This window comes from Candoia aspera, chromosome 6 (genome assembly GCF_035149785.1).
Source record: "Candoia aspera isolate rCanAsp1 chromosome 6, rCanAsp1.hap2, whole genome shotgun sequence".
In the NCBI taxonomy this organism is placed as follows: Eukaryota; Metazoa; Chordata; class Lepidosauria; order Squamata; family Boidae; genus Candoia; species Candoia aspera.
In genome coordinates, this window is record NC_086158.1 from 84,265,016 (window position 1) to 84,280,558 (window position 15,543).

Genomic DNA, 15,543 nt, shown 5'->3' on the forward strand with positions numbered 1-15,543 from the left:
TTATACAAGATTTGTAGCTGTTGGTTCATAAATTTGCCTTTACATAAACATAAACATGATTTTAAAAGTAACAGGCAGTCTTTATCTTGTCTTCTGATACTAAAGTTTATACACTAAGGCAGATGATATATTTTAAAGAATTTTATTGATACAGTTAGGTGAGGGAGATGAGCTTGCTTTTGAATAATACTAAAATATATTTTGGAAATCAACACCACAATTAGATTTCTTTCTCATATTTTCTCAAAAGTGTCCATCTATCTAATCATAAACTTCATTTTATTACAATTTTCATTCTACAGCAAGGTCAGACTGAGCCCCTTAGTTTTAAACTACTGAAATATTTAGTGGGGAAATATTCATTCGCTAACTTATATACTCTTTTAATTTCATAAATTATTATTCTGAGATCTGTTTCTTGTCATAGTTCAGCAGTGTATTGGCTTTTTTTTAAAATGATAAATATCCTTCTTGCTTTCCACAATTCAGAGAGACTTTCAATAAATTTATTCACTTTTTGTTTATTTGTGACATATCTAACACAAAGGATGGACACTTTTATTTCCTCCCCAACAAGTTAACCCATCAACCACTTCAGTAGATGATTCAACTCTACATCTATCTCTGTACTAAAGCACAGACACAAATTATTACACATTAAAATAATCAAAAATAGTATCAAAAGATTAATTAGGCCAGCATTTATTTATTTGTTTAGACTTATATGGTGCTCACTTGACCAACAACTCTGGTAACCAACAAACAATGGAATAACCAATAATAAGCTATTAAAACAGTTAAAACACCTCAACATGCACAGAGGAACTCTGTACACATATCAAGAGAACACCAGGTTGGGCTTGCATCACAACCTGCCCCAATCCCCGGGGAAAAACCAGGTCTTCAGCAGTTTACGAAAAAACAGCAAGGCCAGAGCCATCTGAATCTCAGGAGTTATGGGGTTCCAGGGGGCAGGCACTGTGACAGAGAAGGCATACTTCCTGGATCTTCTTAGATGGCATTGCTTAATGGAGGCAGGGCACAGTGTTTGTACACTCGGATCAGTAACCCAAACTATCTATTTACTTCAGCGTTACTTTTACTGTTATAACCTATTTAGTCTGACATTTTTTAATAGTGAATGTTCCATTTCTTCAGATAACCAGTTATAATATGTCTCTCACACTGTAACATATTGCTGTGTCAAATACTTTTATTGACGAACCCAATCTTGCAGTAGATTTACAAAGATAAAATCATACTTGCAAATATCTGTATTATCTCTGTAGAGTTTTCTTTTACAAACCTTCTCCCACATTCCAGAGGTTTACCATCTAAGAATCAAGTAAGAAATTTATGACCATACATTTTATGACCCTTCCTGACTCTGATTTTTATTGATACGTGGGTCAAAGTTAGTGTGGGGAATATAGATTACTTTCCGTCAAAGGAGCTGTAGGTTACTTTTCCTTTCGTTAGTCTGTACAACCAAATGCTTCTTCTTGGAGATTTTCTGTATTTGATTTGCTATATATTCTTGTACAAATTAAATTGTGCAGGTATTGATTCCTCTGTCATAGTAGAGTCAGTGTGAATCTCTCACAGAACATAATAACCTGGTGGATGGCAGATAGAAGTTCATAACGAGAATTCTCTTATGCACATGTCCCTAGAAGCAAGCCTCACAGAGTGCAGCACCTAACAATTTCCAAATTGTTAGGTCTTGCCTTAAATAGACTTGACAATGTTGCTGCAATTTATTTGTTGTACATAAAATATTTATGTTCCTAACGAATCCTTACATTCTTAATTCTGTTACTTATCTAATTTAAACACTATGTATGCAATATTAATTATACTGTATCACAGAATAAGGTACAGTATATATTCTTTAATACATGTGTTCTTACATAGTATCCAAAAATGGTCTTCATATTCTTCCTAAACTTCTAATCAACCTTTATTTGCTCTTATCTCTAACGTATTAGACATGATGTTATGCATTAGGGGCCAGCTGAGTGGGAGTCCCCCTGTGGTTGTTTTCTTGTGCGCTTAGCTGCCATTTTACGTTTTGTATTTATGTATTGTCTGTTTATTATTATATGGTTTTCTTTGTTTTTTCTTCTTTTTGATTTATTGTGTTTGCTGTAGAGTAACACTGAGTTGGGCGGCCGTATAAATCTTAAAAATAAATAAATAAAAAGTGAATATAAAGATCCAGGAAAGTGTATGTCACCAGAAGTGCTTAATGCTTCCTTCTGAGACATATAATGACATTTTTATGTTATTTTTTTGGATAAGATTTGCTCCAGTACACAGGTATTATTTTGTAACAGATATCTGAAATCTTGACATTTGTACTACAGACTTCCCTGAGATTGCTGATTGTTGATAGATGGCTCAGTTGCACTCTGGGCTTAAACCAGAGATGATTGGAGCCAAAACAGTTTATATCTATTTTTAGTACAACCTAGTAACCAACTAAAAGGAGGAGAGAGATGCTTTCAGACTTGCAAGATTCTGCTTCTGTAACCTTACAATAAAGGTACTGTTAGTACTCATGGTTTGTGCTTCTTGTCTGGACTACCTTGAAGGGCTGATATTAACAGAACAGATAAAGAATAAAACAGAAAACAAAACTATATCTCTTTCTGGACTTCCCATACACCCTGTCTGTCTGTCTGTGTGGTTTACACAATAGTATGAATAAAGGATGATCATTTCATTATATTTTCCGTCTGTAAGCAACTTGTTCATAAATTGCAAGTAACATCTGCTTCTCAATCCATTGAGTAACTGGGCCCATAAATTTATGTTTCTGTGTTGAAGAATTAGATTTCTAGCATCAAGAAGGGCACAGAGAATCCAATTCCACTGTCCAACTATCAGTTCCTATGTAATGGGTATGTAATTCAGAAGAATATGGACATTTAAAAATATTAAACCCAGTCTCAAAGTAAAATTAATATGTGGAATATTAGCTTTCCTACAATATAATAATTTTGGTGAAAGGTGAAAGGTCCCCTGTGCAAGCACCGAGTCATGTCTGACCCTTTGGGGGAACGCCGCTTTCATGATGTTTTCTGGCAGACCATAGCGGGATGGTTTGCCATTGCCTTCCCCAGTCGTCACCTTTCCAAAAATGTATATTTTGAAGTGTTATTCTCACTGCATCTCTAACAACACAATGCTTTACTCATTCCTTTTCTATGCAAATACAATGAGATCCAATAAGTCCAAGATATTATTTTCTGTTGAATAAGCCACAGCTTAAGATTTGTTGGAGTTTTCAGTGTACAGATTAAGACATTTTCCTTTGTCTCATACAATATCCTATTATATATGTAGTTAAACTTCAGTGTGAATTAAAATTATAGATTTTTGCTATACATTTCCTTTCATTGCATTCAAGAACAGCTATTGCTCTCTGTGGGACAATAAAAATCTCTGCATGATAATGAGATCATTAACTTCAGCATCATATGGAATGATTTTTTTTTTACGGTCACTGACCAGAATTGCAAACAAAAACACATTAAAAATAAAAATAAAGTAAAAACAAAACAAGATAAAATATTACAATTCATGGTGGGTTCATCAGTGGATAATAAAAGTCTGCCTAATTTTACAGGCAGTATAACAAAATAGATTGTGTGATGGTTTAAGTATACAAATTTCAACTAAACTACGTTCAAATATTATACAGTTAGACCCAATGGAGTGCTATGCAATGTCTGTCTGCTAAAATTTAATAATGCTGTATTACTATTGGTCAATGTCTGTCTTCACCTTCTCAAAATAGGTCCCAATTTAACAGCTCATGGATCACAATTTGAAGCATACAAAAGAACCCTTATGTTTAATAACCCCTCGGCTTATGTAATAGTTTCTGGTGACCTAAATGCAAGGATTGGGGGCAAATGATAAGGCACTTTTTACTCAGTTCCACCAATACCCTCCAGAACTAGTTACAATCTCCCCTCTATCAACCTGGCAATCTAAAGATTCAGAAGGGGATTACAAGGGGCTGTGTTTATTACAAACAATGAACAAACTGAATTTAATTCTATTGAATGGATCTATCAGTAGTGATTTCCCAGGCGAATTTTCCCACTGGTTTGGCTCAAGATCTTCCCTGAGGAATTTAATTACTCTTGTACAAATTTTTTTATCTAGACAATCGACCTGATAGTAACCATCTTCCAGGTATCACAGTTAAAAAAGCATTTGACAGTTGCTTTCTGGAAACAGAGCCTACTTCAGTTTTGGAAATGGACCTAGAGTCAGGACTGGCCTATGCCAGATGGACTCAACAATTCAGTGAGCAAACTTCACAGCTGCTTCTTTCTGAAGCAGCATTGCAATTCCACTCTACTATAGTTAGAGGTCTGGGAATTCCCTTCTGCAGACATTCACCCAACTGATTCAGTTACTCCAGCCGGTGCTCTCCACCCAGATATTGGGGCAAGGCTTATTCCTCTTGGCCCTGGTTTCATGTGGAATGTTTTGAGGCCAAGAGTAAACTGATTTGGAGATTCAAATTATATAAAGAGAACCAAGCTGAGCACCCCATCCAGGACTTTATTCTCCTGAAGAAACAATACATACATCTCTTACAAAACAAGAAAAGAGAATTCACTAGGGCTTCCTGGCCACAGTTGATAACAGCATCTCAAGCCAGAAATCTTATAAATTATCTTATAAAGATGCTTATAAATCAGCTAAAGCCTGGTAAAGCTCCAGGCAATGACTTTATTACTCCCAAACTATTATGCAATAATTTCAAATAGGGGATCCCAGTTCTTGCTTCCCTGTTTACTTATACTGATTGCACCACACAAATCCCAGAGGACTGGGGCCTAGCCATCATAGTGCCCATTTATAAAAAGGGCACTTAAGACCTGCCTGCTAATTATAGGCCTATCAGTCTTTTAAGTATAATAAGTAAGCTCTATGCCAAACACTTATTACAACGAATTAGTTGACTGGATCAACCTAGAGCATATATTGGCAGATGAGCAAGCGGGCTTCAGGACGGGACAGTCTATCTATGGACATGCCGTTATATTGTAACACCTGGCTGAAAAATACACATCTAAAACAGGCATCATATGGATAATACCAGTGAAAGTAAAGTAAAATAATTGTATAATCTGCCTATCCTGAACAAACTAAAGAGATAATCCCATTTTTAAAAAGCATGTGATAGAGCTTTTAAAAAAAGGTATAGAATCAAGCAATTAAGATAAGTAGGGAACAAGGAAAGGCTGAAGCTTTTGTGCAAGCTAATTTTAAAAAAGCCTAAGAGACCATGATAAAAGATTTATAAAGTTATAAATTTTTGCTACATTACTAGACGTTAGAAAGATCTAATAGAATAGATTTGCAGTAACTTCAAAGAGGCAGAAATAATTTCAGGATGTATAACATAGAGGATAAGATCTACTAGCTGTAGATTATTATTATGCATAATAACTAAGTGGAAAATATGCTTAGGCTGCAGTTTAGGGATAGGCAATGTCATGTCTCTGGATGTCAGTGAGCCTGTAGACACTTTCACCCTACTTAACTTCATATTTTAAACATGATTATTATTGGAAATACAGCTAAGATATCAACCCCATGAGAGTCAGTTTGGTGTAGTGATTAAGACTAATGATTAAAGCGCCAGGCTAGAAACCAAGAGGTTGTTACTTCTAATCCCACCTTGGCACAAAGCCAGCTGGGTGACCTTGGGCCAGTAACTCCCAGTTTCTAGCCTGATGCCTTAACCACTACACCAAACTGGTTTTCTAAATGACAAATAGTATTTTTCAATTGTACTCATTGTACAATTGTAATGCAGCTATTTCTGCTACTGATCTGTTAACAAACTTGCGAAATAATGGCTGCCATGTGATTTATACTGCTAAATGTTGTTTGCAAATAGTTCAGATCCCAAGTCCTTTTTCAGCCACTATAATTATTTCTCCTATTGTCTCCTGGAAGCCAGATAATTTGTTCCTATTTATCTTCCAAGCTCTACGTGTCTTCAATGAGCAGTGCATTGTGGGTGATCCTCTTTCTGGTCTTGGAATTTGGGATTAGGAGACCATTTTGCTTTCTTCCTGAGAGTCCAAGCATTACTTTGAGGGGCCCTTCCATACATATACTATGTTATACATAGTAAAGGTAAAGGTTTCCCTTGACGTAAAGTCCAGTCGAATCCGACTCTAGGGGGCGGTGCTCATCTCCGTTTCTAAGCCTTAGAGCCGGCGTTGTCATAGACACTTCCGGGTCATGTGGCCAGCATGACGACTCGGAACGCCGTTACCTTCCCGCCGAAGCGGTACCTATTGATCTACTCACATTTGCATGTTTTCGAACTGCTAGGTGAGCAGGAGCTGGGACGAGCAACGGGAGCTCACCCCGCCGCGCGGTTTCGAACTGCCGACCTTCGGATCGACAGCTCAGCGGTTTAACCCGCAGCGCCACCGCGTCCCTGTATGTTATACATACAGTACCGAAAATCATGAAAGTAAATGTTCTACTTTAATTCTGAAAAAAATATATAGTTATGATATGGTCTTATTTTAATCATAACCCTGAATAATCACCCCACCCTTTTCTTCTTGATAGTATTCTGTTTAACTTAAATAAATATCTATGTTCCTTTGTCCTCCACATCAACTGTTCTTCCCTCCTGCCAATATCCAAGAAACTCCGGATTAGTTGTGAGTGAAAGTATCACAAAGAAGCACATTTTTTTTTTCTGTTTATAAAGTTATAACTCCTACTTTAATTTTGTAAGCACACCCTCTTGATTCTATGGAAGAAACTATAATGTTTAGTTCTGCTTTTGACTGGTTCCAGTCAAACTGAACAATAAATACAGAGATGTAGGGATATGCATTTCCATTAAGCGTCTTCAAGCATGAACTCACTTTTTCCCCATTCTAATGGAGTTGCAGTATGACCAAGGTTTGAAGATATTCTTGGGGGTAGAAGTAACCACAACAACTGGCTGATGATCGATGCCAATTAAAATATATGGATCCATGCAGTTGCTATGTTCATATTTGAAATAACTATGAAATGCTAGAATTTATCGCATCAACGTTTTCAAATTTAGTTTTTGAGGAAATTAGTAGAAGGTTTTGTTTAGCTCTAGGGATAAAGCAAAAGGCTTTTGATAGGCACATAGCAATCATCTGGTGGCACTATAAATTACATTATCTGCAAAACTTTGCAATGCTGCCTATAATTTGATACTGGCAACGCCTGGTGAGAAATTCACTCAATCTGTCATCCCCGGAGTGTAAATAGTAAAATTCATTAGAGTCATGGGGCTTAATTGTGGACTTTTTCTTTCTTCATCTTTTAGGACCATGCTTTAGCAATGCTGTTTCTTTATTGCTCTTTAGCAATCCTTTGTCTGGTTCTAATGAAAGTATTGCATAATTGTGGACTTTCCCATTGAACCAATATGGCTGTCTTTCTATTCTTTCTTCCCAAGCATTGGAGCAGCAGTGTATCAAAATTTGTAAAACTGCAGACAATGTCATGATGCGTGATGTAAACCCTACCCCTTTTGAATATGTATGTGATGCCATCTGCCATCATGCTGATATCCCCCCACCCTACCCTTGAAGATGCTGCTGCATTGGAGACTCAGTATTTGCAATGTTTATTTACCAAACTACATATTGAGCAGAAGGAAGTTGGCAAGGATGTATAGACAGAATCTTCCACCCCTAGTGAACAGTGGGTTCACAAGGCTTCAGCTTGTGAGCTGGCTACAGAACATAGATTTTCTTTACTCTGAGACTTCCTACTGCCTGTCGCTTCTGTCCCCATCCATTTAGGCAGATTATATCCACTAGCTAGTATGCTAGTATGGATGCTGTTTTAAGCAGCTTTTTAAATATATCTAAAAGAAATCTAGAGAAGAGGTGATCCGTTTTCTTAATGGCCAAAATAAAGGAAAAGATTGAGTTCACATAGCACTATTATGTTACAATCGTCTATAGTTTAACCATAATATTTAAAAAAAATAATGCAGTGAGAGACTTTTCACTGAATGGGTCATTGGTTTTTCGCACATGCCATAATTACAAGGTAGCTGTGGTTTGCACATAAATATCCTAATTATTCAGTCATCTCTAGTGATCCGCTGGCTCTCCAGTTCCAGATACACACAGGAATAATGTCAAGATGTAACTCCTCCCATGGAGCTTTTCAAATCAGTAACTGTGAAGAGCTAAAGGGGTTGCCAATGAAGGAACAAGTGCATTTTACAAAGAAAGCACACACTCAAAGCAGCTTTAGCACTTCACAGCAAGCCATTAAGATAAGAGGTGCTAGTTCCCCTAAATCTGAAAAAGAATTTCGGAATAGCTTGAGAACAAAGCAACAACACAAAAAAGATACCTTTTTGGCAGATCAGGAAACTAGGCGAAATGAGGGTAGGATCTGAATGGTCAAATATAGCATCTAGTCTTAACACATGAAGGAAGAGTTTGGTTTGCTTACTTAAACTCTAGAGTAGGCTCAAAGAAAATCACCATGGTCTTCTGACAAAAATATACATAAATATCTATCTTTTGTCTTTTGACAAAAATATACATGCAGGGTTCCTCTGTATCTGGGACTTTGTCATCTTTAGTTCTGGATGGGGTTGCACTGCCCCAGACAGACCCGGTGCGTAATCTGGGGGTCCTCATGGACTCACGGCTCCTGCTCAAAGAGCAGGTGGCAGCCGTGGCTAGAAGGGGCTTTGCACAGCTTCGTGTTGTGCACCAGTTGTGCCCTTTCCTGGATCGGGAAGCCCTTCGGACAGTCACTCATGCCCTTGTTATCTCCCATATAGACTACTGCAATGCGCTTTACATGGGGCTACCCTTGAAGAGTATCCGGAAGCTTCAGCTGGTCCAGAATGCGGCCGCATGGGCTATTTTTGGCGCCCCTAGAAGGGCGCACATAACACCTTTGCTATGTGAGCTGCACTGGGTACCAGTTTGCTTCTGGGTCCAATTCAAGGTGTTGGTTATCACCTTTAAAGCCCTACATGGCATGGGACCGGGTTACCTGAGGGACCGCCTCTTCCCCATATCATCAGCCCGTCCCACCCACTCATTCAGAGAAGGCATGCTGCAGACCCCATCAATAAGAGAATTCCATCTGGCGGGGTCCAGGAGGTGGGCCTTCTCGGCAGTAGCGCCTGCCCTTTGGAACATCTTGCCCCCAGAGGTGAGATTAGCCCCATCACTCCTAGCCTTCCGGAGGAAGTTGAAGACCTGGTTCTGCCACCGGGCTTGGGGCAGGGAAGAGAAGAGTCATACTTGGGGCTGGCTAGTGCCTTAAAGTGCCCCTCCTACATAATGATTGAAGAGATCATAGCCATCTGGATTTTATGAGCTGGGGTAGTTAAGACATTGTTTTAGTTTTAATGGGATTTTATTAGAATTTTATCATATATTTATTCAATTTTTTATTGTATATTTATTCTATATTGTAAACTGCCCAGAGTCCCTCCAGTCGGAGATGGGTGGTGACAAATCTGATAAATAAATAAATAAATAAATAAATAAAGGCATAAAATATTTGGGGATGATACATGGAGTACCAGAGATGATACTGTAAGAATGGGAAACTATCTGAATGAGTTCAGATTCCAAAAGATAATGAAGGAGACTAAGTCTGGCAATTAAATTTATATTCAATATCTTGCTGTGACCATCATATGAAAATATTTGGGCAACTAGCAGAAATACATATTTATACATACAAAAATACATACAAATACATTTTTTTATTTACTGTTAAATGTCAGCAGACTGCCAGGAAAGGTACTTTACCATGATTAAATTAGTATTTCAATTATTATTTCATTATGTGCATGCAGTAGTAAAGGTAAAGGTTTCCCTTGACATTAAGTCCAGTCGTGTCCGACTCTAGGGGGCGGTGCTCATCTCCGTTTCAAAGCCAAAGAGCCGGCGTTTGTCCGTAGACACTTCCGTGGTCATGTGGCCAGTATGACTAAATGGAACGCCATTACCTGCCCGCCGAAGCGGTACCTATTAATCTACTCACATTTGCATGTTTTCGAACTGCTAGGTTGGCAGGAGCTGGGACTAGCAACGGGAGCTCACCCCGTCACGCAGATTTGAACCGCCGACCTTCTGATCGGCAAGTTCAGCAGCTCAGCGGTTTAACCCGCAGCGCCACTGCGTCCCTAATATGTGCATGCAGACATGCACAAAAATGTATCAACATATTAAAAAGTTGCAAGCTATTAATGATCACTTAATACTGCTAATTTTTGCTAACATGTTTCCCATAAGGAAACACATACAGAGAGAAATTTTCTGTTTCAATTAAGAAATTTCAAGAGGGTTCCAAGGGATCTTTATCTGTTAAAAGATGTTCTAGCTACAACCCTGTTTCTTGTGGTTTAATTCAATGCATAAAAGGATTTGCCATCCTGGGGGATGCCCCACACAAGGTGATCGATGAATTGTAAGGATCAAATTATTCTGTCAGCTTTCTCACCAACCCCAAGCCCATTAAAATTATCTTCAAATTCTCAGACAAAGGCAGCAGCAGGTCTGGATAGAAGCCCAGAGGGGAGTCATAACTGCATCTGCAACCCATCAAGTATCCTTAAGAGTAACATGTTCTGGAACATGATTCTACTGAGAAGCCACAGAGAAGATGGAGGAAATAGCTTGCCTACGTAGACAGCTCCAGCTAGAGACTGGTTCTTGCTGACACGCAGCATTAAAGATTGAAGTCTTCTTTATTTTCAGCTAACAGAGTTGTCTACATATCTCAAGTTGTTAATATTTCAGCCTCCTCTTTTACTTTTAGTTGTCATAATCTTGCTGCTTGATTATAATTATGCAAGTTAAACAAATATGAGGACAGTATGCATCCTTGTCTCACTTCTTTCCCTATTCTGAACTACTGTTTCTCAACTCAGTTCTCACAGTAAATTCTTGCTCATTGTAAAGATTCTTCAGAAAAATGAACAGGTATTCTGTTATGCCCACTACACCAGGGTTTCTCAGCCAGGGTTCCGTGGAACCCTAGGGTTCCGTGAGAGGTCACTAGGGGTCCCTGGGAGATCACAATTTATTTAAAAATTATTTCAAATTCAGACAACTTCACATTAAAGAGGTAAATTTCATTCTTTATTTTTAGTTTAAGGACACTGTTAATGCATATATAGAGACCTATACATGAAACGAATACAACAATTTTGTAACTTCTGGCCCATATTGAAGTCTGAATGTGCAGGGGCTCCCCGAGGCCTGAAAAATGTTTAAAGGGTTCCTCCAGGGTCGAAAGGTTGAGAAAGGTTGCACTACACTAACAATACAATCGATCTTTTGGCATGATCCAGACTATCAAAGGCCTTAATACAAAGGTTTGTTGTTGTTGTTTATTCGTTTAGTCGCTTCCGACTCTTCGTGACTTCATGGACCAGCCCACGCCAGAGCTTCCTGTCGGTCGTCAACACCCCCAGCTCCCCCAGGGACGAGTCCGTCACCTCTAGAATATCATCCATCCATCTTGCCCTTGGTCGGCCCCTCTTCCTTTTGCCTTCCACTCTCCCTAGCATCAGCATCTTCTCCAGGGTGTCCTGTCTTCTCATTATGTGGCCAAAGTATTTCAGTTTGGCCTTTAATATCATTCCCTCAAGTGAGCAGTCTGGCTTTATTTCCTGGAGGATGGACTGGTTTGATCTTCTTGCAGTCCAAGGCACTCTCAGAATTTTCCTCCAACACCACAGTTCAAAAGCATCGATCTTCCTTCGCTCAGCCTTCCTTATGGTCCAGCTCTCGCAGCCATATATTACTACAGGGAACACCATTGCTTTAACTATGCGGGCCTTTGTTGTCAGTGTGATGTCTCTGCTCTTAACTATTTTATCGAGATTTGTCATTGCTCTTCTTCCAAGGATTAAGCGTCTTCTGATTTCCTGACTGCAGTCAGCATCTGCAGTAATCTTTGCACCTAGGAATACAAAGTCTTTCACTGCTTCTACATTTTCTCCCTCTATTTGCCAGTTATCAATCAAGCTGGTTGCCATAATCTTGGTTTTTTTGAGGTTTAGCTGCAAACCAGCTTTTGCACTTTCTTCTTTCACCTTCATCATAAGGCTCCTCAGTTCCTCTTCACTTTCAGCCATCAAAGTGGTATCATCTGCATATCTGAGATTGTTAATGTTTCTTCCAGCGATTTTAACTCCAGCCTTGGATTCCTCAAGGCCAGCTTGTCGCATGATGTGTTCTGCATACAAGTTGAATAGGTAGGGTGAGAGTATACAGCCCTGCCGTACTCCTTTCCCAATCTTAAACCAGTCTGTTGTTCCGTGGTCTGTTCTTACTGTTGCTACTTGGTCGTTATACAGATTCTTCAGGAGGCATACAAGATGACTTGGTATCCCCATACCACTAAGAACTTGCCACAATTTGTTATGGTCCACACAGTCAAAGGCTTTAGAATAGTCAATAAAACAGAAATAGATGTTTTTCTGAAACTCCCTGGCTTTTTCCATTATCCAGCGGATATTGGCAATTTGGTCTCTAGTTCCTCTGCCTTTTCTAAACCCAGCTTGTACGTCTGGCAATTCTCGCTCCATGAACTGCTGAAGTCTACCTTGCAGGATCTTGAGCATTACCTTACTGGCATGTGAAATGAGTGCCACTGTTCGATAGTTTGAACATTCTTTAGTGTTTCCCTTTTTTGGTATGGGGATATAAGTTGATTTTTTCCAGTCTGATGGCCATTCTTGTGTTTTCCAAATTTGCTGGCATATAGCATGCATTACCTTGACAGCATCATCTTGCAAGATTTTGAACAGTTCAGCTGGGATGCCGTCGTCTCCTGTTGCCTTGTTATTAGCAATGCTTCTTAAGGCCCACTCAACCTCACTCTTCAGGATGTCTGGCTCTAGCTCACCGACCACACTGTCAAAGCTATCCCCGATATTGTTATCCTTCCTATACAGGTCTTCTGTATATTCTTGCCACCTTTTCTTGATCTCTTCTTCTTCTGTTAGGTCCTTGCCATCTTTGTTTTTGATCATACCCATTTTTGCCTGGAATTTACCTCCAATGTTTCTAATTTTCTGGAAGAGGTCTCTTGTCCTTCCTATTCTATTGTCTTCTTCCACTTCCGCACATTGCTTGTTTAAAAATAATTCCTTATCTCTTCTGGCTAACCTCTGGAATTTTGCATTTAATTGGGCATATCTCCCCCTATCACTGTTGCCTTTTGCTTTCCTTCTTTCTTGGGCTACTTCTAGTGTCTCAGCAGACAGCCATTTTGCCTTCTTGGTTTTCTCTTTCTTTGGGATGTATTTTGTTGCCGCCTCCTGAACAATGCTGCCAACTTCTGTCCAGAGTTCTTCCGGGACCCTATCTACTAAGTCCAGTCCCTTAAATCTATTCTTCACCTCCACTGCATATTCCTTAGGAATATTCGTGAGCTCATATCTAGCTGATCTGTGGGTCTTCCCTAATCTCTTTAGTCTGATCCTAAATTGTGCAAGAAGAAGTTCGTGATTTGAACTACAGTCAGCTCCAGGCCTTGTTTTTACCGACTGTACAGATGTCCGCCACCTTTGGCTGCAAAGGATGTAATCAATCTGATTTCGGTGTTGTCCATCTGGTGAAGTCCATGTATAAAGCCGTCTCTTAGGTTGTTGGAAGAGAGTGTTTGTTATGCAGAGTGAATTGTCTTGGCAAAATTCTATCAGCCTGTGTCCTGCTTCATTTTGTTCTCCCAGGCCATACTTACCTGTAATTCGAGGTGTCATTTGACTGCCCACCTTAGCAGTCCAGTCTCCTGTGATGAAAATAACATCTCTTTTAGGCGTGTTGTCCAGTAGGTGCTGCAGATCCTCATAGAACTGCTCTATTTCAGCTTCTTCAGCATTTGTGGTTGGGGCGTATATTTGGATCACTGTGATGTTAGATGGCTTGCCCTGAATTCGAATTGAGATCATTCTATCATTTTTTGGGTTGTATCCAAGCACTGCTTTAGCCACTTTACTATTAATTATGAAGGCTACTCCATTTCTTCTGTGGTCCTCTTGTCCGCAGTAGTAGATCTGGTGGTCATTTGATGTGAAGTGGCCCATTCCAGTCCATTTCAGTTCACTGACGCCCAGAATGTCTATCTTTAATCTTGACATCTCACCAATAACCACATCCAATTTGCCCTGGCTCATAGATCTTACATTCCAGGTTCCGATGGTGTGTTGATCCTTAGAACATCGGATTCGCCGTTCACCACCAGCACCGTCGGCCGCTAGCCGTCCTTTCGGCTTTGAGCTAGCTGCGTCATCACGTCTGGGGCTAGTTGAGCTCATCCTCTGTTCCTCCCCAGTAGCATTTTGACCATCTTCCGACCTGGGGGTCTCATCTTCCGATGGTATACCGACATATCTCTGGTTGTACTGATCCATTTAGTTTTCACGGCAAGAATACTGGGGTGGGTTGCCATTACCTTCCCCAGGGATCGCATTTAGTCTGACCTCTCTGTCATGACCTTCCCGTCTTGGGTGGCCCTTCACGGTTTAGCTCATGGCATCATTGAGGTGCTCAAGCTCCAGCACCACGACAAGGTAACGATCCTTTGCTGAAGAATACAAAGGTAAAGCTTATTTTTCTGTTCTCTTGCATTTTTCATCGTTCATCTTTTGTTAGCTATCTGATCGCACGATTCTCTTTTTCAAAAATCTGCTTATACATCTGATGTTTCTCTCTCTCTGTGTATTGCTCTATCTTCCTAACATCTTAAGCAAAACTTTAAGAAATGAATGCAACAATTTGGAAATTTGTGCATTCTTTTGCATCTCCCTTATTTGTATAGGTATATACATCAGTTTTTATGCCACCCAGTCTTCTTCTAGATTTGCCCATAAAGGGCTATTATCACTTGAATTGCCTCTTCTCTTGCCCTTCAGAAAGTTCAGTGGGTATTTCATCTGCAACGTGTGCTTTTATGTTTGATAACTGTTGTACTCCCTTTCTAATCAAGTTGGGTCCTGAATATACTCACTCACTACGAGAGTTCTGTCATTTTGTAATCCCGTTCATAAAGGTTGCTGTCTAATCTCTCCATATTCCTTTAGCCTCATCTACCTCTTGTAGCTGTTTTCTGTGAAAGCGCTGTAAATTTTCCTGTGATTTATCTGATCTTCTTAAAAACATCTCTTTTCTTCCCTACTGAATTTTCTCTATTGGTTGACATTCTCAATTGAGGTATCTTTCCTTATCCTTTCTTTCTCAACGTTGAAAGATTTTGTTCAGTTCTCATACGCCCTTATTACTACCCAAGGCTTTCATCTTCCATCTTTCCCTGGCTGTCATGACAACTTGTTCTGAAAGCTTTTCCTCTTTGCTATTTTGGGATTTATTTATTTTGGTGCTTTTTGTTCCACGGGGTCTTCTCTTTTTCCATAACTCCTTTGTCTCTCTTTTGTATAGCGTAAGTGTACTGAATCTCTTCCTTATGTTTATCTTACATTCTAACTGTATGTTCTCCAGGTTA

At 39.4% G+C, this 15,543-nt stretch overlaps 1 protein-coding gene across 1 annotated transcript in view; it reads left to right on the forward strand.

Annotated features, from left to right (window-relative positions):
- Window positions 1-15,543, forward strand: part of CTNNA3 (catenin alpha 3) — a 781,530-nt gene that overhangs the window by 561,501 nt on the left and 204,486 nt on the right. The gene's annotated exons all lie outside the window — the stretch shown is intronic.